The sequence below is a fragment of the Chiloscyllium punctatum genome, chromosome 15 (assembly GCF_047496795.1).
Source record: "Chiloscyllium punctatum isolate Juve2018m chromosome 15, sChiPun1.3, whole genome shotgun sequence".
In the NCBI taxonomy this organism is placed as follows: Eukaryota; Metazoa; Chordata; class Chondrichthyes; order Orectolobiformes; family Hemiscylliidae; genus Chiloscyllium; species Chiloscyllium punctatum.
Genome location: NC_092753.1, coordinates 19,185,424 through 19,210,338, shown reverse-complemented (window position 1 = coordinate 19,210,338; position 24,915 = coordinate 19,185,424). Strand labels below are relative to the sequence as shown.

At 47.0% G+C, this 24,915-nt stretch overlaps 5 non-coding genes across 5 annotated transcripts; all 5 read right to left on the bottom strand.

The window, feature by feature from the left end:
* Positions 1 to 2,581: 2,581 nt before the first annotated feature.
* On the bottom strand, positions 2,582 to 2,653 carry trnag-ucc (transfer RNA glycine (anticodon UCC)). Its single transcript has one exon. It is a non-coding gene; the product is annotated as a tRNA-Gly (tRNA).
* A 3,671-nt stretch (positions 2,654 to 6,324) lies between these two features.
* Positions 6,325 to 6,396, bottom strand: trnag-ucc (transfer RNA glycine (anticodon UCC)). The gene has a single exon. It is a non-coding gene; the product is annotated as a tRNA-Gly (tRNA).
* An 11,014-nt stretch (positions 6,397 to 17,410) lies between these two features.
* On the bottom strand, positions 17,411 to 17,482 carry trnag-ucc (transfer RNA glycine (anticodon UCC)). Its single transcript has one exon. It is a non-coding gene; the product is annotated as a tRNA-Gly (tRNA).
* A 3,674-nt stretch (positions 17,483 to 21,156) lies between these two features.
* Positions 21,157 to 21,228, bottom strand: trnag-ucc (transfer RNA glycine (anticodon UCC)). The gene has a single exon. It is a non-coding gene; the product is annotated as a tRNA-Gly (tRNA).
* A 3,615-nt stretch (positions 21,229 to 24,843) lies between these two features.
* On the bottom strand, positions 24,844 to 24,915 carry trnag-ucc (transfer RNA glycine (anticodon UCC)). The gene has a single exon. It is a non-coding gene; the product is annotated as a tRNA-Gly (tRNA).

Sequence of the window (24,915 nt, the reverse complement as noted above, 5' to 3'; positions counted from 1 at the left end):
GGTATAGAAAGTTAAAAATCACACAACACCAGGTTATAGACCAACAGGTTTAATTGGAAGCACTAGCTTTCGGAGCGCTGCTCCTTCATCAGGTGGTTGTCCGAAATCTAGAGCTTCCAATTAAATCTGTTGGACTATAACCTGGTGTTGTGTGATGTTTAACTTCACAGCAAGGGGTAGTCATGGGCAGCTGTTTAGTGAAGGTCGCTTCCACTGATGTGGGAAGGCAGTGCACGCAAAACCCTCCCTGCCCTAGATAGGTAACCTGAACCAAGATGGGCTTTCCAAGGTCAGGGGGTGCAGAGTGCTGAGGCCGCTGTCATCATTTAGTTCCCATGGGTCCCAAGTCCTTGGGATGCCGTGGCGCCTTAATGATGAATGGGATTGTGTGCAACCGAGACAGGGTCGTGGCAGAACAGTGTCGAGAGTGTGTTGCTGGAAACGCACAGCAGGGAAATCGATGTTTCGGGCTCCAGCATCTACAGACCTCCCTGTCTCCGAGCAGAACAGTGTTATCCGCTCAGGTTTAAGCAGAACGTCCGCAGCTACTCCTGCGGGTCCAACGAAACACAAAGCGCTATCCGGGAAGGCAAACGTAGGGGGTGGGGTCAGCAAGCACAGCGTAGGGTGATCCCGGTTCGTGAGGGGAAAAAGAAAACGTAGTGCGGTGAAATTAACATAGGAAGTGAAATTGACAAAGGACGTGAAATTGACATTGTCAGAGCAAACCTGCGCAGGAAGGAGGGAGAGCGTCATGGAGGGGCGGTGGGCAAGATGGAAAGGACGGGGTCAAGGGAGGGCACAGACGGCAGTGTAAGGGCATGAGCAAGTGTTACCCTTCATGGTGTCGTGGGGGGATGAAGGTCGGGTCTGCAGGCAATGATAGTCTCCAGCTGAGAGTCGTGAGAACCCGGAATCAGTGTGTGTGGGGGGGGCGGGGGGGACTGTGTGTGTGTGTGTGTGTATATGTGTGTGTGTGTGTGTGTGTGTGTCTGCGTGTGTGGGTGCATGCGTGTGTGTGTGGCTGCATGTGTGTGTGTGTGGGTGCATGTGTGGGTGTGTGTGGCTGTGTGTGTGTGTGTCTGTGTGTGTGTGTATGCATGTAGGGATATGCGGGTGTGTGAGAGTGTGTGTAGGTGCATGTGTGTGAGTGTACTGGGGTATCAATTTGTGAGAATGTGCGTGAGTGGCTGTGAATGTGGAAGTGTTTGAGTGAGTTTATGAGAAAGAGCTTGTGTTTGAGAGAGGGTATGCATGTGTGTGTGGGTCGGTAGGAGTGTGCTTTTGTGTGTGTGCGTGTACTTGTGTAGTGTCCGTGAAATAGTATACAGTGCAGTGTTGTCACGTGTCGTGTGACATGAACCAAAGTGCCCAGTTAAAGTCATCCCCATGGGTACCGAACTTGACTATCAGCCTCTGCTTGGCCACTTTGCATTGTTGGCTGTCCCATAGTGTGCCTTGGAGGATTGTCACCCAGGGGTCCGAGACCGAAAGGCACAGAGCGCTGAAGTGCTCTCCGACTGGGAGGCTAGAACCAGTCTGACTCAAGATTGGGACACAGACAGACTTTAACCTCACACCTTTAATGCATTGTCTGAGCTGAGATGGCATCTCTTGTTAGACAACCTGAAGTTATCTCGACAACGTAACTTTGAAAAGGTTCTGAGGTTCTTATATTAATGAACGGAAACTAGTAAACCCATTATAAAAGATGAAAGGCTTAACCTAAATGTGTTTAATATATCATTTCAGCTGCATTAAACTGTAATCCTTTTGCTGTAAATACTGCGTCTTATGGTCCTTCTTATCATCAGGTTGATCTACATCGGATACACTCCATCCATTCTTTATCCTTCAAAGAAAATCAGTCACCTTCATCAGACACTACCTTCCCTTAACAAATCCATGATGACTATATCGGATGATGACGTGGAGGAGCCTGTGGTGGACTGGGGAGGACAAAGTTCAAAATCACACAATACCAGGTTATCGTCCAAGTAGCTTTCGGAGCACTCCTAAAACTAGTGCTTCCAAGTAAAGCTGTTGGACTGTAATCTGGTGTTGTGTGATTTTTAACTTTATCCTGGATTAAACTTTCACTCACTGTGTGGTCACTTCTATCATCTCTCAGAGTTTTATCGAATCATTTTCTCATACTGGAAATATAAAAGCAGCTGGTGTCCACTCCTCCTATTTCTGACCTGCACCTAAAACAATAACATTACCGATTCGATATGAGAAATAACGTTGTTTGGATATTTGTGAACTGTCCACCCACATTTCACTTGATATTAGGCTGTAGTTCACAAAAAACAAAATGAGAGTAATGTTGAAATGAGTGAAATCCGGAAACATTTCTTTCGAAATAAGATGGAAAACCAAGGAATTCTGCCATGACTCGTGTTTCTTTGAACCGTGCTCGACTTGACTCCTTAATCCTCCTGGGGACATCCTCAACTTCAAAGTTGTGTCTGCACTCCAGAGGTCTGGCAGACTCAATGTGATGTGCAGACGGAGGTGTTACATTCCCACTGAATCGATCGGCTCTTTTGGTTGTGGAGTGGTGTTAAAATGCACTGCTTGCGATGGCCGGGAATCGAACCCGGGTCAACTGCTTGGAAGGCAGCTATGCTCACCACTATACCACGATCGCTACAGGCTGAAGCGCTCTAGAAATCAGCTGATGTGCCATAATAGTTCTTGACTCGAAATTTCGTTGTTGTTTTGTTGGAAATTTTGCAGTGAAATATTAGAATTGAGAAGTCATCAAAGACCGAGTTTTACTGAGTGGATCGGTCTCCTGATGCCCCGCCTCACTTTTTAATACACACAAAGCAGCATTTCGGATTTCTCATCATCTGAAATCAATCAATAACAGAAATAGCACGAAAATCCCAGGGCAACCCTGGAACGATCACACAATTAAAACTTGTCAAGTTCTCAGAAAGGTTCACCGGACCGAAACGTGAACTCTGATTTCTCTTCATACAGCTTTACCACCGACTTCGGGTTTGGTTTCTGATTTACAGCGTAGACATAGTCATCGAGATAGAGATGTACAGCTCGGAAACAGACCCTTCGGTCCAACCTGCCCATGCCGACCAGATATCCCAACCCAATCTAATCCCACCTGCCAGCACCCGGCCCATATCCTTCCAAACCCTTCCTATTCATATACCCATCCAAATGCCTGGAAAATGTTGCAATTGTACCAGCCTCCGCCACTTCCTCTGGCAGCTCATTCCACACACGTACCACCCTCTGGATGAAAGCGTTGACCCTTTGGTCGCTTTTATATCTTTCGCCTCTCACACTAAACCTATGCCCTCTAGTTCTGGACTCCCCGACCCCAGGGAAAAGACTTTGTCTATTTATCCTATCCATGCCCCACATAATTCTGCAGTTCTTTCAGTTTCTAAAACTTCTCAAGAGTTTTCTTAGAAAACAAAAACGGCAAAAACAGAGGAACCATTAGACTGAGGCCACGCTGCAGTAATTGTGGAGAGGAGGGAATTCCGGGTAACAGTTCGGGAAGCAGAACCCTCTCGAGGAATATGTATTAATTTGAAGTTCGATCCCGTTGATAGATTTGCAGGTTTCTCTTTTACTTTGTAGAAGAGGGGGAGGTGTCAGTCAGCAGTAAGGGGTTTTCAGAGGAGGGCATGATTTGGAGATGCCAGTGTTGGACTGGGGTATAGAAAGTTAAAAATGACACAACACCAGGTTATAGACCAACAGGTTTAATTGGAAGCACTAGCTTTCGGAGCGCTGCTCCTTCATCAGGTGGTTGTCCGAAATCTAGAGCTTCCAATTAAATCTGTTGGACTATAACCTGGTGTTGTGTGATGTTTAACTTCACAGCAAGGGGTAGTCATGGGCAGCTGTTTAGTGAAGGTCGCTTCCATTGATGTGGGAAGGCAGTGCACGCAAAACCCTCCCTACCCTAGATAGGTAACCTGAACCAAAATGGGCTTTCCAAGGTCAGGGGGTGCAGAGTGCTGAGGCCGCTGTCATCATTTAGTTCCCATGGGTCCCAAGTCCTTGGGATGCCGTGGCGCCTTTATGATGAATGGGATTGTGTGCAACCGAGACAGGGTCGTGGCAGAACAGTGTCGAGAGTGTGTTGCTGGAAACGCACAGCAGGGAAATCGCTGTTTCGGGCTCCAGCATCTACAGACCTCCCTGTCTCCGAGCAGAACAGTGTTATCCGCTCAGGTTTAAGCAGAACGTCCGCAGCTACTCCTGCGGGTCCAACGAAACACAAAGCGCTATCCGGGAAGGCAAACGTAGGGGGTGGGGTCAGCAAGCACAGCGTAGGGTGATCCCGGTTCGTGAGGGGAAAAAGAAAACGTAGTGCGGTGAAATTGACATAGGAAGTGAAATTGACAAAGGACGTGAAATTGACATTGTCAGAGCAAACCTGCGCAGGAAGGAGGGAGAACCTCATGGAGGGGCGGTGGGCAAGATGGAAAGGACGGTGTCAAGGGAGGGCACAGACGGCAGTGTAAGGGCATGAGCAAGTGTTACCCTTCATGGTGTCGTGGGGGAATGAAGTTCGTGTCTGCAGGCAATGATAGTCTCCAGCTGAGAGTCGTGAGAACCCGGAATCAGTGTGTGTGGGGGGGGGCGGGGGGGACTGTGTGTGTGTGTGTGTGTGTATATGTGTGTGTGTGTGTGTGTCTGCGTGTGTGGGTGCATGCGTGTGTGTGTGGGTGCATGTGTGGGTGTGTGTCCTGTGTGTGTGTGTGTGTCTGCGTGTGTGGGTGCATGCATGTGTGTGTGTGTGGGTGCATGTGTGGGTGTGTGTGGCTGTGTGTGTGTGTGTCTGTGTGTGCGTGTATGCATGTAGGGATATGCGGGTGTGTGAGAGTGTGTGTAGGTGCATGTGTGTGAGTGTACTGGGGTATCAATTTGTGAGAATGTGCGTGAGTGGCTGTGAATGTGGAAGTGTTTGAGTGAGTTTATGAGAGAGAGCTTGTGTTTGAGAGAGGGTATGCATGTGTGTGTGGGTCGGTAGGAGTGTGCTTTTGTGTGTGTGCGTGTACTTGTGTAGTGTCCGTGAAATAGTATACAGTGCAGTGTTGTCACGTGTCGTGTGACATGAACCAAAGTGCCCAGTTAAAGTCATCCCCATGGGTACCGAACTTGACTATCAGCCTCTGCTTGGCCACTTTGCATTGTTGGCTGTCCCATAGTCTGCCTTGCAGGATTGTCACCCAGGGGTCCGAGACCGAAAGGCACAGAGCGCTGAAGTGCTCTCCGACTGGGAGGCTAGAACCAGTCTGACTCAAGATTGGGACACAGACAGACTTTAACCTCACACCTTTAATGCATTGTCTGAGCTGAGATGGCATCTCTTGTTAGACAACCTGAAGTTATCTCGACAACGTAACTTTGAAAAGGTTCTGAGGTTCTTATATTAAAGAACGGAAACTAGTAAACCCATTATAAAAGATGAAAGGCTTAACCTAAATGTGTTTAATATATCATTTCAGCTGCATTAAACTGTAATCCTTTTGCTATAAATACTGCGTCTTATGGTCCTTCTTATCATCAGGTTGATCTACATCGGATACACTCCATCCATTCTTTATCCTTCAAAGAAAATCAGTCACCTTCATCAGACACTACCTTCCCTTAACAAATCCATGATGACTATATCGGATGATGACGTGGAGGAGCCTGTGGTGGACTGGGGAGGACAAAGTTCAAAATCACACAATACCAGGTTATCGTCCAAGTAGCTTTCGGAGCACTCCTAAAACTAGTGCTTCCAAGTAAAGCTGTTGGACTGTAATCTGGTGTTGTGTGATTTTTAACTTTATCCTGGATTAAACTTTCACTCACTGTGTGGTCACTTCTATCATCTCTCAGAGTTTTATCGAATCATTTTCTCATACTGGAAATATAAAAGCAGCTGGTGTCCACTCCTCCTATTTCTGACCTGCACCTAAAACAATAACATTACCGATTCGATATGAGAAATAACGTTGTTTGGATATTTGTGAACTGTCCACCCACATTTCACTTGATATTAGGCTGTAGTTCACAAAAAACAAAATGAGAGTAATGTTGAAATGAGTGAAATCCGGAAACATTTCTTTCGAAATAAGATGGAAAACCAAGGAATTCTGCCATGACTCGTGTTTCTTTGAACCGTGCTCGACTTGACTCCTTAATCCTCCTGGGGACATCCTCAACTTCAAAGTTGTGTCTGCACTCCAGAGGTCTGGCAGACTCAATGTGATGTGCAGACGGAGGTGTTTCATTCCCACTGAATCGATCGGCTCTTTTGGTTGTGGAGTGGTGTTAAAATGCACTGCTTGCGATGGCCGGGAATCGAACCCGGGTCAAATGCTTGGAAGGTAGCTATGCTCACCACTATACCACCATCGCTACAGGCTGAAGCGCTCTAGAAATCAGCTGATGTGCCATAATAGTTCTTGACTCGAAATTTCGTTGTTGTTTTGCTGGAAATTTTGCAGTGAAATATTAGAATTGAGAAGTCATCAAAGACCGAGTTTTACTGAGTGGATCGGTCTCCTGATGCCCCGCCTCACTTTTTAATACACACAAAGCAGCATTTCGGATTTCTCATCATCTGAAATCAATCAATAACAGAAATAGCACGAAAATCCCAGGGCAACCCTGGAACGATCACACAATTAAAACTTGTCAAGTTCTCAGAAAGGTTCACCGGACCGAAACGTGAACTCTGATTTCTCTTCATACAGCTTTACCACCGACTTCGGGTTTGGTTTCTGATTTACAGCGTAGACATAGTCATCGAGATAGAGATGTACAGCTCGGAAACAGACCCTTCGGTCCAACCTGCCCATGCCGACCAGATATCCCAACCCAATCTAGTCCCACCTGCCAGCACCCGGCCCATATCCATCCAAACCCTTCCTATTCATATACCCATCCAAATGCCTGGAAAATGTTGCAATTGTACCAGCCTCCGCCACTTCCTCTGGCAGCTCATTCCACACACGTACCACCCTCTGGATGAAAGCGTTGACCCTTTGGTCGCTTTTATATCTTTCGCCTCTCACACTAAACCTATGCCCTCTAGTTCTGGACTCCCCGACCCCAGGGAAAAGACTTTGTCTATTTATCCTATCCATGCCCCACATAATTCTGCAGTTCTTTCAGTTTCTAAAACTTCTCAAGAGTTTTCTTAGAAAACAAAAACGGCAAAAACAGAGGAACCATTAGACTGAGGCCACGCTGCAGTAATTGTGGAGAGGAGGGAATTCCGGGTAACAGTTCGGGAAGCAGAACCCTCTCGAGGAATATGTATCAATTTGAAGTTCGATCCCGTTGATAGATTTGCAGGTTTCTCTTTTACTTTGTAGAAGAGGGGGAGGTGTCAGTCAGCAGTAAGGGGTTTTCACAGGAGGGCATGATTTGGAGATGCCAGTGTTGGACTGGGGTATAGAAAGTTAAAAATGACACAACACCAGGTTATAGACCAACAGGTTTAATTGGAAGCACTAGCTTTCGGAGCGCTGCTCCTTCATCAGGTGGTTGTCCGAAATCTAGAGCTTCCAATTAAATCTGTTGGACTATAACCTGGTGTTGTGTGATGTTTAACTTCACAGCAAGGGGTAGTCATGGGCAGCTGTTTAGTGAAGGTCGCTTCCATTGATGTGGGAAGGCAGTGCACGCAAAACCCTCCCTACCCTATATAGGTAACCTGAACCAAGATGGGCTTTCCAAGGTCAGGGGGTGCAGAGTGCTGAGGCCGCTGTCATCATTTAGTTCCCATGGGTCCCAAGTCCTTGGGATGCCGTGGCGCCTTAATGATGAATGGGATTGTGTGCAACCGAGACAGGGTCGTGGCAGAACAGTGTCGAGAGTGTGTTGCTGGAAACGCACAGCAGGGAAATCGATGTTTCGGGCTCCAGCATCTACAGACCTCCCTGTCTCCGAGCAGAACAGTGTTATCCGCTCAGGTTTAAGCAGAACGTCCGCAGCTACTCCTGCGGGTCCAACGAAACACAAAGCGCTATCCGGGAAGGCAAACGTAGGGGGTGGGGTCAGCAAGCACAGCGTAGGGTGATCCCGGTTCGTGAGGGGAAAAAGAAAACGTAGTGCGGTGAAATTGACATAGGAAGTGAAATTGACAAAGGACGTGAAATTGACATTGTCAGAGCAAACCTGCGCAGGAAGGAGGGAGAGCCTCATGGAGGGGCGGTGGGCAAGATGGAAAGGACGGGGTCAAGGGAGGGCACAGACGGCAGTGTAAGGGCATGAGCAAGTGTTACCCTTCATGGTGTCGTGGGGGAATGAAGGTCGGGTCTGCAGGCAATGATAGTCTCCAGCTGAGAGTCGTGAGAACCCGGAATCAGTGTGTGTGGGGGGGGCGGGGGGGACTGTGTGTGTGTGTGTGTGTATATGTGTGTGTGTGTGTGTGTCTGCGTGTGTGGGTGCATGCGTGCGTGTGTGGGTGCATGTGTGGGTGTGTGTCCTGTGTGTGTGTGTGTGTCTGCGTGTGTGGGTGCATGTGTGGGTGTGTGTGGCTGTGTGTGTGTGTGTCTGTGTGTGCGTGTATGCATGTAGGGATATGCAGGTGTGTGAGAGTGTGTGTAGGTGCATGTGTGTGAGTGTACTGAGGTATCAATTTGTGAGAATGTGCGTGAGTGGCTGTGAATGTGGAAGTGTTTGAGTGAGTTTATGAGAGAGAGCTTGTGTTTGAGAGAGGGTATGCATGTGTGTGTGGGTCGGTAGGAGTGTGCTTTTGTGTGTGTGCGTGTACTTGTGTAGTGTCCGTGAAATAGTATACAGTGCAGTGTTGTCACGTGTCGTGTGACATGAACCAAAGTGCCCAGTTAAAGTCATCCCCATGGGTACCGAACTTGACTATCAGCCTCTGCTTGGCCACTTTGCATTGTTGGCTGTCCCATAGTCTGCCTTGGAGGATTGTCACCCAGGGGTCCGAGACCGAAAGGCACAGAGCGCTGAAGTGCTCTCCGACTGGGAGGCTAGAACCAGTCTGACTCAAGATTGGGACACAGACAGACTTTAACCTCACACCTTTAATGCATTGTCTGAGCTGAGATGGCATCTCTTGTTAGACAACCTGAAGTTATCTCGACAACGTAACTTTGAAAAGGTTCTGAGGTTCTTATATTAAAGAACGGAAACTAGTAAACCCATTATAAAAGATGAAAGGCTTAACCTAAATGTGTTTAATATATCATTTCAGCTGCATTAAACTGTAATCCTTTTGCTATAAATACTGCGTCTTATGGTCCTTCTTATCATCAGGTTGATCTACATCGGATACACTCCATCCATTCTTTATCCTTCAAAGAAAATCAGTCACCTTCATCAGACACTACCTTCCCTTAACAAATCCATGATGACTATATCGGATGATGACGTGGAGGAGCCTGTGGTGGACTGGGGAGGACAAAGTTCAAAATCACACAATACCAGGTTATCGTCCAAGTAGCTTTCGGAGCACTCCTAAAACTAGTGCTTCCAAGTAAAGCTGTTGGACTGTAATCTGGTGTTGTGTGATTTTTAACTTTATCCTGGATTAAACTTTCACTCACTGTGTGGTCACTTCTATCATCTCTCAGAGTTTTATCGAATCATTTTCTCATACTGGAAATATAAAAGCAGCTGGTGTCCACTCCTCCTATTTCTGTCCTGCACCTAAAACAATAACATTACCGATTCGATATGAGAAATAACGTTGTTTGGATATTTGTGAACTGTCCACCCACATTTCACTTGATATTAGGCTGTAGTTCACAAAAAACAAAATGAGAGTAATGTTGAAATGAGTGAAATCCGGAAACATTTCTTTCGAAATAAGATGGAAAACCAAGGAATTCTGCCATGACTCGTGTTTCTTTGAACCGTGCTCGACTTGACTCCTTAATCCTCCTGGGGACATCCTCAACTTCAAAGTTGTGTCTGCACTCCAGAGGTCTGGCAGACTCAATGTGATGTGCAGACGGAGGTGTTTCATTCCCACTGAATCGATCGGCTCTTTTGGTTGTGGAGTGGTGTTAAAATGCACTGCTTGCGATGGCCGGGAATCCAACCCGGGTCAACTGCTTGGAAGGCAGCTATGCTCACCACTATACCACGATCGCTACAGGCTGAAGCGTTCTAGAAATCAGCTGATGTGCCATAATAGTTCTTGACTCGAAATTTCGTTGTTGTTTTGTTGGAAATTTTGCAGTGAAATATTAGAATTGAGAAGTCATCAAAGACCGAGTTTTACTGAGTGGATCGGTCTCCTGATGCCCCGCCTCACTTTTTAATACACACAAAGCAGCATTTCGGATTTCTCATCATCTGAAATCAATCAATAACAGAAATAGCACGAAAATCCCAGGGCAACCCTGGAACGATCACACAATTAAAACTTGTCAAGTTCTCAGAAAGGTTCACCGGACCGAAACGTGAACTCTGATTTCTCTTCATACAGCTTTACCACCGACTTCGGGTTTGGTTTCTGATTTACAGCGTAGACATAGTCATCGAGATAGAGATGTACAGCTCGGAAACAGACCCTTCGGTCCAACCTGCCCATGCCGACCAGATATCCCAACCCAATCTAGTCCCACCTGCCAGCACCCGGCCCATATCCTTCCAAACCCTTCCTATTCATATACCCATCCAAATGCCTGGAAAATGTTGCAATTGTACCAGCCTCCGCCACTTCCTCTGGCAGCTCATTCCACACACGTACCACCCTCTGGATGAAAGCGTTGACCCTTTGGTCGCTTTTATATCTTTCGCCTCTCACACTAAACCTATGCCCTCTAGTTCTGGACTCCCCGACCCCAGGGAAAAGACTTTGTCTATTTATCCTATCCATGCCCCACATAATTCTGCAGTTCTTTCAGTTTCTAAAACTTCTCAAGAGTTTTCTTAGAAAACAAAAACGGCAAAAACAGAGGAACCATTAGACTGAGGCCACGCTGCAGTAATTGTGGAGAGGAGGGAATTCCGGGTAACAGTTCGGGAAGCAGAACCCTCTCGAGGAATATGTATTAATTTGAAGTTCGATCCCGTTGATAGATTTGCAGGTTTCTCTTTTACTTTGTAGAAGAGGGGGAGGTGTCAGTCAGCAGTAAGGGGTTTTCACAGGAGGGCATGATTTGGAGATGCCAGTGTTGGACTGGGGTATAGAAAGTTAAAAATCACACAACACCAGGTTATAGACCAACAGGTTTAATTGGAAGCACTAGCTTTCGGAGCGCTGCTCCTTCATCAGGTGGTTGTCCGAAATCTAGAGCTTCCAATTAAATCTGTTGGACTATAACCTGGTGTTGTGTGATGTTTAACTTCACAGCAAGGGGTAGTCATGGGCAGCTGTTTAGTGAAGGTCGCTTCCACTGATGTGGGAAGGCAGTGCACGCAAAACCCTCCCTGCCCGAGATAGGTAACCTGAACCAAGATGGGCTTTCCAAGGTCAGGGGGTGCAGAGTGCTGAGGCCGCTGTCATCATTTAGTTCCCATGGGTCCCAAGTCCTTGGGATGCCGTGGCGCCTTAATGATGAATGGGATTGTGTGCAACCGAGACAGGGTCGTGGCAGAACAGTGTCGAGAGTGTGTTGCTGGAAACGCACAGCAGGGAAATCGATGTTTCGGGCTCCAGCATCTACAGACCTCCCTGTCTCCGAGCAGAACAGTGTTATCCGCTCAGGTTTAAGCAGAACGTCCGCAGCTACTCCTGCGGGTCCAACGAAACACAAAGCGCTATCCTGGAAGGCAAACGTAGGGGGTGGGGTCAGCAAGCACAGCGTAGGGTGATCCCGGTTCGTGAGGGGAAAAAGAAAACGTAGTGCGGTGAAATTGACATAGGAAGTGAAATTGACAAAGGACGTGAAATTGACATTGTCAGAGCAAACCTGCGCAGGAAGGAGGTAGAGCGTCATGGAGGGGCGGTGGGCAAGATGGAAAGGACGGGGTCAAGGGAGGGCACAGACGGCAGTGTAAGGGCATGAGCAAGTGTTACCCTTCATGGTGTCGTGGGGGGATGAAGGTCGGGTCTGCAGGCAATGATAGTCTCCAGCTGAGAGTCGTGAGAACCCGGAATCAGTGTGTGTGGGGGGGGCGGGGGGGACTGTGTGTGTGTGTGTGTGTGTATATGTGTGTGTGTGTGTGTGTGTGTGTCTGCGTGTGTGGGTGCATGCGTGTGTGTGTGGTTGCATGTGTGTGTGTGTGGGTGCATGTGTGGGTGTGTGTGGCTGTGTGTGTGTGTGTCTGTGTGTGCGTGTATGCATGTAGGGATATGCGGGTGTGTGAGAGTGTGTGTAGGTGCATGTGTGTGAGTGTACTGGGGTATCAATTTGTGAGAATGTGCGTGAGTGGCTGTGAATGTGGAAGTGTTTGAGTGAGTTTATGAGAGAGAGCTTGTGTTTGAGAGAGGGTATGCATGTGTGTGTGGGTCGGTAGGAGTGTGCTTTTGTGTGTGTGCGTGTACTTGTGTAGTGTCCGTGAAATAGTATACAGTGCAGTGTTGTCACGTGTCGTGTGACATGAACCAAAGTGCCCAGTTAAAGTCATCCCCATGGGTACCGAACTTGACTATCAGCCTCTGCTTGGCCACTTTGCATTGTTGGCTGTCCCATAGTCTGCCTTGCAGGATTGTCACCCAGGGGTCCGAGACCGAAAGGCACAGAGCGCTGAAGTGCTCTCCGACTGGGAGGCTAGAACCAGTCTGACTCAAGATTGGGACACAGACAGACTTTAACCTCACACCTTTAATGCATTGTCTGAGCTGAGATGGCATCTCTTGTTAGACAACCTGAAGTTATCTCGACAACGTAACTTTGAAAAGGTTCTGAGGTTCTTATATTAAAGAACGGAAACTAGTAAACCCATTATAAAAGATGAAAGGCTTAACCTAAATGTGTTTAATATATCATTTCAGCTGCATTAAACTGTAATCCTTTTGCTATAAATACTGCGTCTTATGGTCCTTCTTATCATCAGGTTGATCTACATCGGATACACTCCATCCATTCTTTATCCTTCAAAGAAAATCAGTCACCTTCATCAGACACTACCTTCCCTTAACAAATCCATGATGACTATATCGGATGATGACGTGGAGGAGCCTGTGGTGGACTGGGGAGGACAAAGTTCAAAATCACACAATACCAGGTTATCGTCCAAGTAGCTTTCGGAGCACTCCTAAAACTAGTGCTTCCAAGTAAAGCTGTTGGACTGTAATCTGGTGTTGTGTGATTTTTAACTTTATCCTGGATTAAACTTTCACTCACTGTGTGGTCACTTCTATCATCTCTCAGAGTTTTATCGAATCATTTTCTCATACTGGAAATATAAAAGCAGCTGGTGTCCACTCCTCCTATTTCTGTCCTGCACCTAAAACAATAACATTACCGATTCGATATGAGAAATAACGTTGTTTGGATATTTGTGAACTGTCCACCCACATTTCACTTGATATTAGGCTGTAGTTCACAAAAAACAAAATGAGAGTAATGTTGAAATGAGTGAAATCCGGAAACATTTCTTTCGAAATAAGATGGAAAACCAAGGAATTCTGCCATGACTCGTGTTTCTTTGAACCGTGCTCGACTTGACTCCTTAATCCTCCTGGGGACATCCTCAACTTCAAAGTTGTGTCTGCACTCCAGAGGTCTGGCAGACTCAATGTGATGTGCAGACGGAGGTGTTTCATTCCCACTGAATCGATCGGCTCTTTTGGTTGTGGAGTGGTGTTAAAATGCACTGCTTGCGATGGCCGGGAATCCAACCCGGGTCAACTGCTTGGAAGGCAGCTATGCTCACCACTATACCACGATCGCTACAGGCTGAAGCGCTCTAGAAATCAGCTGATGTGCCATAATAGTTCTTGACTCGAAATTTCGTTGTTGTTTTGTTGGAAATTTTGCAGTGAAATATTAGAATTGAGAAGTCATCAAAGACCGAGTTTTACTGAGTGGATCGGTCTCCTGATGCCCCGCCTCACTTTTTAATACACACAAAGCAGCATTTCGGATTTCTCATCATCTGAAATCAATCAATAACAGAAATAGCACGAAAATCCCAGGGCAACCCTGGAACGATCACACAATTAAAACTTGTCAAGTTCTCAGAAAGGTTCACCGGACCGAAACGTGAACTCTGATTTCTCTTCATACAGCTTTACCACCGACTTCGGGTTTGGTTTCTGATTTACAGCGTAGACATAGTCATCGAGATAGAGATGTACAGCTCGGAAACAGACCCTTCGGTCCAACCTGCCCATGCCGACCAGATATCCCAACCCAATCTAGTCCCACCTGCCAGCACCCGGCCCATATCCTTCCAAACCCTTCCTATTCATATACCCATCCAAATGCCTGGAAAATGTTGCAATTGTACCAGCCTCCGCCACTTCCTCTGGCAGCTCATTCCACACACGTACCACCCTCTGGATGAAAGCGTTGACCCTTTGGTCGCTTTTATATCTTTCGCCTCTCACACTAAACCTATGCCCTCTAGTTCTGGACTCCCCGACCCCAGGGAAAAGACTTTGTCTATTTATCCTATCCATGCCCCACATAATTCTGCAGTTCTTTCAGTTTCTAAAACTTCTCAAGAGTTTTCTTAGAAAACAAAAACGGCAAAAACAGAGGAACCATTAGACTGAGGCCACGCTGCAGTAATTGTGGAGAGGAGGGAATTCCGGGTAACAGTTCGGGAAGCAGAACCCTGTCGAGGAATATGTATTAATTTGAAGTTCGATCCCGTTGATAGATTTGCAGGTTTCTCTTTTACTTTGTAGAAGAGGGGGAGGTGTCAGTCAGCAGTAAGGGGTTTTCACAGGAGGGCATGATTTGGAGATGCCAGTGTTGGACTGGGGTATAGAAAGTTAAAAATCACACAACACCAGGTTATAGACCAACAGGTTTAATTGGAAGCACTAGCTTTCGGAGCGCTGCTCCTTCATCAGGTGGTTGTCCGAAATCTAGAGCTTCCAATTAAATCTGTTGGACTATAACCTGGTGTTGTGTGATGTTTAACTTCACAGCAAGGGGTAGTCATGGGCAGCTGTTTAGTGAAGGTCGCTTCCACTGATGTGGGAAGGCAGTGCACGCAAAACCCTCCCTGCCCGAGATAGGTAACCTGAACCAAGATGGGCTTTCCAAGGTCAGGGGGTGCAGAGTGCTGAGGCCGCTGTCATCATTTAGTTCCCATGGGTCCCAAGTCCTTGGGATGCCGTGGCGCCTTAATGATGAATGGGATTGTGTGCAACCGAGACAGGGTCGTGGCAGAACAGTGTCGAGAGTGTGTTGCTGGAAACGCACAGCAGGGAAATCGATGTTTCGGGCTCCAGCATCTACAGACCTCCCTGTCTCCGAGCAGAACAGTGTTATCCGCTCAGGTTTAAGCAGAACGTCCGCAGCTACTCCTGCGGGTCCAACGAAACACAAAGCGCTATCCTGAAAGGCAAACGTAGGGGGTGGGGTCAGCAAGCACAGCGTAGGGTGATCCCGGTTCGTGAGGGGAAAAAGAAAACGTAGTGCGGTGAAATTGACATAGGAAGTGAAATTGACAAAGGACGTGAAATTGACATTGTCAGAGCAAACCTGCGCAGGAAGGAGGTAGAGCGTCATGGAGGGGCGGTGGGCAAGATGGAAAGGACGGGGTCAAGGGAGGGCACAGACGGCAGTGTAAGGGCATGAGCAAGTGTTACCCTTCATGGTGTCGTGGGGGGATGAAGGTCGGGTCTGCAGGCAATGATAGTCTCCAGCTGAGAGTCGTGAGAACCCGGAATCAGTGTGTGTGGGGGGGGCGGGGGGGACTGTGTGTGTGTGTGTGTGTATATGTGTGTGTGTGTGTGTGTGTGTGTCTGCGTGTGTGGGTGCATGCGTGTGTGTGTGGCTGCATGTGTGTGTGTGTGGGTGCATGTGTGGGTGTGTGTGGCTGTGTGTGTGTGTGTCTGTGTGTGTGTGTATGCGGGTGTGTGAGAGTGTGTGTAGGTGCATGTGTGTGAGTGTACTGGGGTATCAATTTGTGAGAATGTGCGTGAGTGGCTGTGAATGTGGAAGTGTTTGAGTGAGTTTATGAGAAAGAGCTTGTGTTTGAGAGAGGGTATGCATGTGTGTGTGGGTCGGTAGGAGTGTGCTTTTGTGTGTGTGCGTGTACTTGTGTAGTGTCCGTGAAATAGTATACAGTGCAGTGTTGTCACATGTCGTGTGACATGAACCAAAGTGCCCAGTTAAAGTCATCCCCATGGGTACCGAACTTGACTATCAGCCTCTGCTTGGCCACTTTGCATTGTTGGCTGTCCCATAGTCTGCCTTGCAGGATTGTCACCCAGGGGTCCGAGACCGAAAGGCACAGAGCGCTGAAGTGCTCTCCGACTGGGATGCTAGAACCAGTCTGACTCAAGATTGGGACACAGACAGACTTTAACCTCACACCTTTAATGCATTGTCTGAGCTGAGATGGCATCTCTTGTTAGACAACCTGAAGTTATCTCGACAACGTAACTTTGAAAAGGTTGTGAGGTTCTTATATTAAAGAACGGAAACTAGTAAACCCATTATAAAAGATGAAAGGCTTAACCTAAATGTGTTTAATATATCATTTCAGCTGCATTAAACTGTAATCCTTTTGCTATAAATACTGCGTCTTATGGTCCTTCTTATCATCAGGTTGATCTACATCGGATACACTCCATCCATTCTTTATCCTTCAAAGAAAATCAGTCACCTTCATCAGACACTACCTTCCCTTAACAAATCCATGATGACTATATCGGATGATGACGTGGAGGAGCCTGTGGTGGACTGGGGAGGACAAAGTTCAAAATCACACAATACCAGGTTATCGTCCAAGTAGCTTTCGGAGCACTCCTAAAACTAGTGCTTCCAAGTAAAGCTGTTGGACTGTAATCTGGTGTTGTGTGATTTTTAACTTTATCCTGGATTAAACTTTCACTCACTGTGTGGTCACTTCTATCATCTCTCAGAGTTTTATCGAATCATTTTCTCATACTGGAAATATAAAAGCAGCTGGTGTCCACTCCTCCTATTTCTGACCTGCACCTAAAACAATAACATTACCGATTCGATATGAGAAATAACGTTGTTTGGATATTTGTGAACTGTCCACCCACATTTCACTTGATATTAGGCTGTAGTTCACAAAAAACAAAATGAGAGTAATGTTGAAATGAGTGAAATCCGGAAACATTTCTTTCGAAATAAGATGGAAAACCAAGGAATTCTGCCATGACTCGTGTTTCTTTGAACCGTGCTCGACTTGACTCCTTAATCCTCCTGGGGACATCCTCAACTTCAAAGTTGTGTCTGCACTCCAGAGGTCTGGCAGACTCAATGTGATGTGCAGACGGAGGTGTTTCATTCCCACTGAATCGATCGGCTCTTTTGGTTGTGGAGTGGTGTTAAAATGCACTGCTTGGGATGGCCGGGAATTGAACCCGGGTCAACTGCTTGGAAGGCAGCTATGCTCACCACTATACCACCATCGCTACAGGCTGAAGCGCTCTAGAAATCAGCTGATGTGCCATAATAGTTCTTGACTCGAAATTTCGTTGTTGTTTTGTTGGAAATTTTGCAGTGAAATATTAGAATTGAGAAGTCATCAAAGACCGAGTTTTACTGAGTGGATCGGTCTCCTGATGCCCCGCCTCACTTCTTAATACACACAAAGCAGCATTTCGGATTTCTCATCATCTGAAATCAATCAATAACAGAAATAGCACGAAAATCCCAGGGCAACCCTGGAACGATCACACAATTAAAACTTGTCAAGTTCTCAGAAAGGTTCACCGGACCGAAACGTGAACTCTGATTTCTCTTCATACAGCTTTACCACCGACTTCGGGTTTGGTTTCTGATTTACAGCGTAGACATAGTCATCGAGATAGAGATGTACAGCTCGGAAACAGACCCTTCGGTCCAACCTGCCCATGCCGACCAGATATCCCAACCCAATCTCGTCCCACCTGCCAGCACCCGGCCCATATCCTTCCAAACCCTTCCTATTCATATACCCATCCAAATGCCTGGAAAATGTTGCAATTGTACCAGCCTCCGCCACTTCCTCTGGCAGCTCATTCCACACACGTACCACCCTCTGGATGAAAGCGTTGACCCTTTGGTCGCTTTTATATCTTTCGCCTCTCACACTAAACCTATGCCCTCTAGTTCTGGACTCCCCGACCCCAGGGAAAAGACTTTGTCTATTTATCCTATCCATGCCCCACATAATTCTGCAGTTCTTTCAGTTTCTAAAACTTCTCAAGAGTTTTCTTAGAAAACAAAAACGGCAAAAACAGAGGAACCATTAGACTGAGGCCACGCTGCAGTAATTGTGGAGAGGAGGGAATTCCGGGTAACAGTTCGGGAAGCAGAACCCTCTCGAGGAATATGTATTAATTTGAAGTTCGATCCCGTTGATAGATTTGCAGGTTTCTCTTTTACTTTGTAGAAGAGGGGGAGGTGTCAGTCAGCAGTAAGGGGTTTTCAGAGGAGGGCATGATTTGGAGATGCCAGTGTTGGACTGGGGTATAGAAAGTTAAAAATGACACAACACCAGGTTATAGACCAACAGGTTTAATTGGAAGCACTAGCTTTCGGAGCGCTGCTCCTTCATCAGGTGGTTGTCCGAAATCTAGAGCTTCCAATTAAATCTGTTGGACTATAACCTGGTGTTGTGTGATGTTTAACTTCACAGCAAGGGGTAGTCATGGGCAGCTGTTTAGTGAAGGTCGCTTCCATTGATGTGGGAAGGCAGTGCACGCAAAACCCTCCCTACCCTAGATAGGTAACCTGAACCAAAATGGGCTTTCCAAGGTCAGGGGGTGCAGAGTGCTGAGGCCGCTGTCATCATTTAGTTCCCATGGGTCCCAAGTCCTTGGGATGCCGTGGCGCCTTAATGATGAATGGGATTGTGTGCAACCGAGACAGGGTCGTGGCAGAACAGTGTCGAGAGTGTGTTGCTGGAAACGCACAGCAGGGAAATCGCTGTTTCGGGCTCCAGCATCTACAGACCTCCCTGTCTCCGAGCAGAACAGTGTTATCCGCTCAGGTTTAAGCAGAACGTCCGCAGCTACTCCTGCGGGTCCAACGAAACACAAAGCGCTATCCGGGAAGGCAAACGTAGGGGGTGGGGTCAGCAAGCACAGCGTAGGGTGATCCCGGTTCGTGAGGGGAAAAAGAAAACGTAGTGCGGTGAAATTGACATAGGAAGTGAAATTGACAAAGGACGTGAAATTGACATTGTCAGAGCAAACCTGCGCAGGAAGGAGGGAGAGCCTCATGGAGGGGCGGTGGGCAAGATGGAAAGGACGGGGTCAAGGGAGGGCACAGACGGCAGTGTAAGGGCATGAGCAAGTGTTACCCTTCATGGTGTCGTGGGGGAATGAAGGTCGGGTCTGCAGGCAATGATAGTCTCCAGCTGAGAGTCGTGAGAACCCGGAATCAGTGTGTGTGGGGGGGGCGGGGGGGACTGTGTGTGTGTGTGTGTGTGTGTGTATATGTGTGTGTGTGTGTGTGTCTGCGTGTGTGGGTGCATGCGTGTGTGTGTGGGTGCATGTGTGGGTGTGTGTCCTGTGTGTGTGTGTGTGTCTGCGTGTGTGGGTGCATGCATGTGTGTGTGTGTGGGTGCATGTGTGGGTGTGTGTGGCTGTGTGTGTGTGTGTCTGTGTGTGCGTGTATGCATGTAGGGATATGCGGGTGTGTGAGAGTGTGTGTAGGTGCATGTGTGTGAGTGTACTGGGGTATCAATTTGTGAGAATGTGCGTGAGTGGCTGTGAATGTGGAAGTGTTTGAGTGAGTTTATGAGAGAGAGCTTGTGTTTGAGAGAGGGTATGCATGTGTGTGTGGGTCGGTAGGAGTGTGCTTTTGTGTGTGTGCGTGTACTTGTGTAGTGTCCGTGAAATAGTATACAGTGCAGTGTTGTCACGTGTCGTGTGACATGAACCAAAGTGCCCAGTTAAAGTCATCCCCATGGGTACCGAACTTGACTATCAGCCTCTGCTTGGCCACTTTGCATTGTTGGCTGTCCCATAGTCTGCCTTGGAGGATTGTCACCCAGGGGTCCGAGACCGAAAGGCACAGAGCGCTGAAGTGCTCTCCGACTGGGAGGCTAGAACCAGTCTGACTCAAGATTGGGACACAGACAGACTTTAACCTCACACCTTTAATGCATTGTCTGAGCTGAGATGGCATCTCTTGTTAGACAACCTGAAGTTATCTCGACAACGTAACTTTGAAAAGGTTCTGAGGTTCTTATATTAAAGAACGGAAACTAGTAAACCCATTATAAAAGATGAAAGGCTTAACCTAAATGTGTTTAATATATCATTTCAGCTGCATTAAACTGTAATCCTTTTGCTATAAATACTGCGTCTTATGGTCCTTCTTATCATCAGGTTGATCTACATCGGATACACTCCATCCATTCTTTATCCTTCAAAGAAAATCAGTCACCTTCATCAGACACTACCTTCCCTTAACAAATCCATGATGACTATATCGGATGATGACGTGGAGGAGCCTGTGGTGGACTGGGGAGGACAAAGTTCAAAATCACACAATACCAGGTTATCGTCCAAGTAGCTTTCGGAGCACTCCTAAAACTAGTGCTTCCAAGTAAAGCCGTTGGACTGTAATCTGGTGTTGTGTGATTTTTAACTTTATCCTGGATTAAACTTTCACTCACTGTGTGGTCACTTCTATCATCTCTCAGAGTTTTATCGAATCATTTTCTCATACTGGAAATATAAAAGCAGCTGGTGTCCACTCCTCCTATTTCTGACCTGCACCTAAAACAATAACATTACCGATTCGATATGAGAAATAACGTTGTTTGGATATTTGTGAACTGTCCACCCACATTTCACTTGATATTAGGCTGTAGTTCACAAAAAACAAAATGAGAGTAATGTTGAAATGAGTGAAATCCGGAAACATTTCTTTCGAAATAAGATGGAAAACCAAGGAATTCTGCCATGACTCGTGTTTCTTTGAACCGTGCTCGACTTGACTCCTTAATCCTCCTGGGGACATCCTCAACTTCAAAGTTGTGTCTGCACTCCAGAGGTCTGGCAGACTCAATGTGATGTGCAGACGGAGGTGTTTCATTCCCACTGAATCGATCGGCTCTTTTGGTTGTGGAGTGGTGTTAAAATGCACTGCTTGCGATGGCCGGGAATTGAACCCGGCTCAAATGCTTGGAAGGCAGCTATGCTCACCACTATACCACCATCGCTACAGGCTGAAGCGCTCTAGAAATCAGCTGATGTGCCATAATAGTTCTTGACTCGAAATTTCGTTGTTGTTTTGTTGGAAATTTTGCAGTGAAATATTAGAATTGAGAAGTCATCAAAGACCGAGTTTTACTGAGTGGATCGGTCTCCTGATGCCCCGCCTCACTTTTTAATACACACAAAGCAGCATTTCGGATTTCTCATCATCTGAAATCAATCAATAACAGAAATAGCACGAAAATCCCAGGGCAACCCTGGAACGATCACACAATTAAAACTTGTCAAGTTCTCAGAAAGGTTCACCGGACCGAAACGTGAACTCTGATTTCTCTTCATACAGCTTTACCACCGACTTCGGGTTTGGTTTCTGATTTACAGCGTAGACATAGTCATCGAGATAGAGATGTACAGCTCGGAAACAGACCCTTCGGTCCAACCTGCCCATGCCGACCAGATATCCCAACCCAATCTCGTCCCACCTGCCAGCACCCGGCCCATATCCTTCCAAACCCTTCCTATTCATATACCCATCCAAATGCCTGGAAAATGTTGCAATTGTACCAGCCTCCGCCACTTCCTCTGGCAGCTCATTCCACACACGTACCACCCTCTGGATGAAAGCGTTGACCCTTTGGTCGCTTTTATATCTTTCGCCTCTCACACTAAACCTATGCCCTCTAGTTCTGGACTCCCCAACCCCAGGGAAAAGACTTTGTCTATTTATCCTATCCATGCCCCACATAATTCTGCAGTTCTTTCAGTTTCTAAAACTTCTCAAGAGTTTTCTTAGAAAACAAAAACGGCAAAAACAGAGGAACCATTAGACTGAGGCCACGCTGCAGTAATTGTGGAGAGGAGGGAATTCCGGGTAACAGTTCGGGAAGCAGAACCCTCTCGAGGAATATGTATTAATTTGAAGTTCGATCCCGTTGATAGATTTGCAGGTTTTTCTTTTACTTTGTAGAAGAGGGGGAGGTGTCAGTCAGCAGTAAGGGGTTTTCACAGGAGGGCATGATTTGGAGATGCCAGTGTTGGACTGGGGTATAGAAAGTTAAAAATCACACAACACCAGGTTATAGACCAACAGGTTTAATTGGAAGCACTAGCTTTCGGAGCGCTGCTCCTTCATCAGGTGGTTGTCCGAAATCTAGAGCTTCCAATTAAATCTGTTGGACTATAACCTGGTGTTGTGTGATGTTTAACTTCACAGCAAGGGGTAGTCATGGGCAGCTGTTTAGTGAAGGTCGCTTCCACTGATGTGGGAAGGCAGTGCACGCAAAACCCTCCCTGCCCGAGATAGGTAACCTGAACCAAGATGGGCTTTCCAAGGTCAGGGGGTGCAGAGTGCTGAGGCCGCTGTCATCATTTAGTTCCCATGGGTCCCAAGTCCTTGGGATGCCGTGGCGCCTTAATGATGAATGGGATTGTGTGCAACCGAGACAGGGTCGTGGCAGAACAGTGTCGAGAGTGTGTTGCTGGAAACGCACAGCAGGGAAATCGATGTTTCGGGCTCCAGCATCTACAGACCTCCCTGTCTCCGAGCAGAACAGTGTTATCCGCTCAGGTTTAAGCAGAACGTCCGCAGCTACTCCTGCGGGTCCAACGAAACACAAAGCGCTATCCGGGAAGGCAAACGTAGGGGGTGGGGTCAGCAAGCACAGCGTAGGGTCATCCCGGTTCGTGAGGGGAAAAAGAAAACGTAGTGCGGTGAAATTGACATAGGAAGTGAAATTGACAAAGGACGTGAAATTGACATTGTCAGAGCAAACCTGCGCAGGAAGGAGGTAGAGGGGCATGGAGGGGCGGTGGGCAAGATGGAAAGGACGGTGTCAAGGGAGGGCACAGACGGCTGTGTAAGGGCATGAACAAGTGTTACCCTTCATGGTGTCGTGGGGGGATGAAGGTCGGGTCTGCAGGCAATGATAGTCTCCAGCTGAGAGTCGTGAGAACCCGGAATCAGTGTGTGTGGGGGGGGCGGGGGGGACTGTGTGTGTGTGTGTGTGTATATGTGTGTGTGTGTGTGTGTGTGTCTGCGTGTGTGGGTGCATGCGTGTGTGTGTGGCTGCATGTGTGTGTGTGTGGGTGCATGTGTGGGTGTGTGTGGCTGTGTGTGTGTGTCTGTGTGTGTGTGTATGCATGTAGGGATATGCGGGTGTGTGAGAGTGTGTGTAGGTGCATGTGTGTGAGTGTACTGAGGTATCAATTTGTGAGAATGTGCGTGAGTGGCTGTGAATGTGGAAGTGTTTGAGTGAGTTTATGAGAGAGAGCTTGTGTTTGAGAGAGGGTATGCATGTGTGTGTGGGTCGGTAGGAGTGTGCTTTTGTGTGTGTGCGTGTACTTGTGTAGTGTCCGTGAAATAGTATACAGTGCAGTGTTGTCACGTGTCGTGTGACATGAACCAAAGTGCCCAGTTAAAGTCATCCCCATGGGTACCGAACTTAACTATCAGCCTCTGCTTGGCCACTTTGCATTGTTGGCTGTCCCATAGTCTGCCTTGCAGGATTGTCACCCAGGGGTCCGAGACCGAAAGGCACAGAGCGCTGAAGTGCTCTCCGACTGGGAGGCTAGAACCAGTCTGACTCAAGATTGGGACACAGACAGACTTTAACCTCACACCTTTAATGCATTGTCTGAGCTGAGATGGCATCTCTTGTTAGACAACCTGAAGTTATCTCGACAACGTAACTTTGAAAAGGTTCTGAGGTTCTTATATTAAAGAACGGAAACTAGTAAACCCATTATAAAAGATGAAAGGCTTAACCTAAATGTGTTTAATATATCATTTCAGCTGCATTAAACTGTAATCCTTTTGCTATAAATACTGCGTCTTATGGTCCTTCTTATCATCAGGTTGATCTACATCGGATACACTCCATCCATTCTTTATCCTTCAAAGAAAATCAGTCACCTTCATCAGACACTACCTTCCCTTAACAAATCCATGATGACTATATCGGATGATGACGTGGAGGAGCCTGTGGTGGACTGGGGAGGACAAAGTTCAAAATCACACAATACCAGGTTATCGTCCAAGTAGCTTTCGGAGCACTCCTAAAACTAGTGCTTCCAAGTAAAGCTGTTGGACTGTAATCTGGTGTTGTGTGATTTTTAACTTTATCCTGGATTAAACTTTCACTCACTGTGTGGTCACTTCTATCATCTCTCAGAGTTTTATCGAATCATTTTCTCATACTGGAAATATAAAAGCAGCTGGTGTCCACTCCTCCTATTTCTGACCTGCACCTAAAACAATAACATTACCGATTCGATATGAGAAATAACGTTGTTTGGATATTTGTGAACTGTCCACCCACATTTCACTTGATATTAGGCTGTAGTTCACAAAAAACAAAATGAGAGTAATGTTGAAATGAGTGAAATCCGGAAACATTTCTTTCGAAATAAGATGGAAAACCAAGGAATTCTGCCATGACTCGTGTTTCTTTGAACCGTGCTCGACTTGACTCCTTAATCCTCCTGGGGACATCCTCAACTTCAAAGTTGTGTCTGCACTCCAGAGGTCTGGCAGACTCAATGTGATGTGCAGACGGAGGTGTTTCATTCCCACTGAATCGATCGGCTCTTTTGGTTGTGGAGTGGTGTTAAAATGCACTGCTTGCGATGGCTGGGAATCGAACCCGGGTCAACTGCTTGGAAGGCAGCTATGCTCACCACTATACCACCATCGC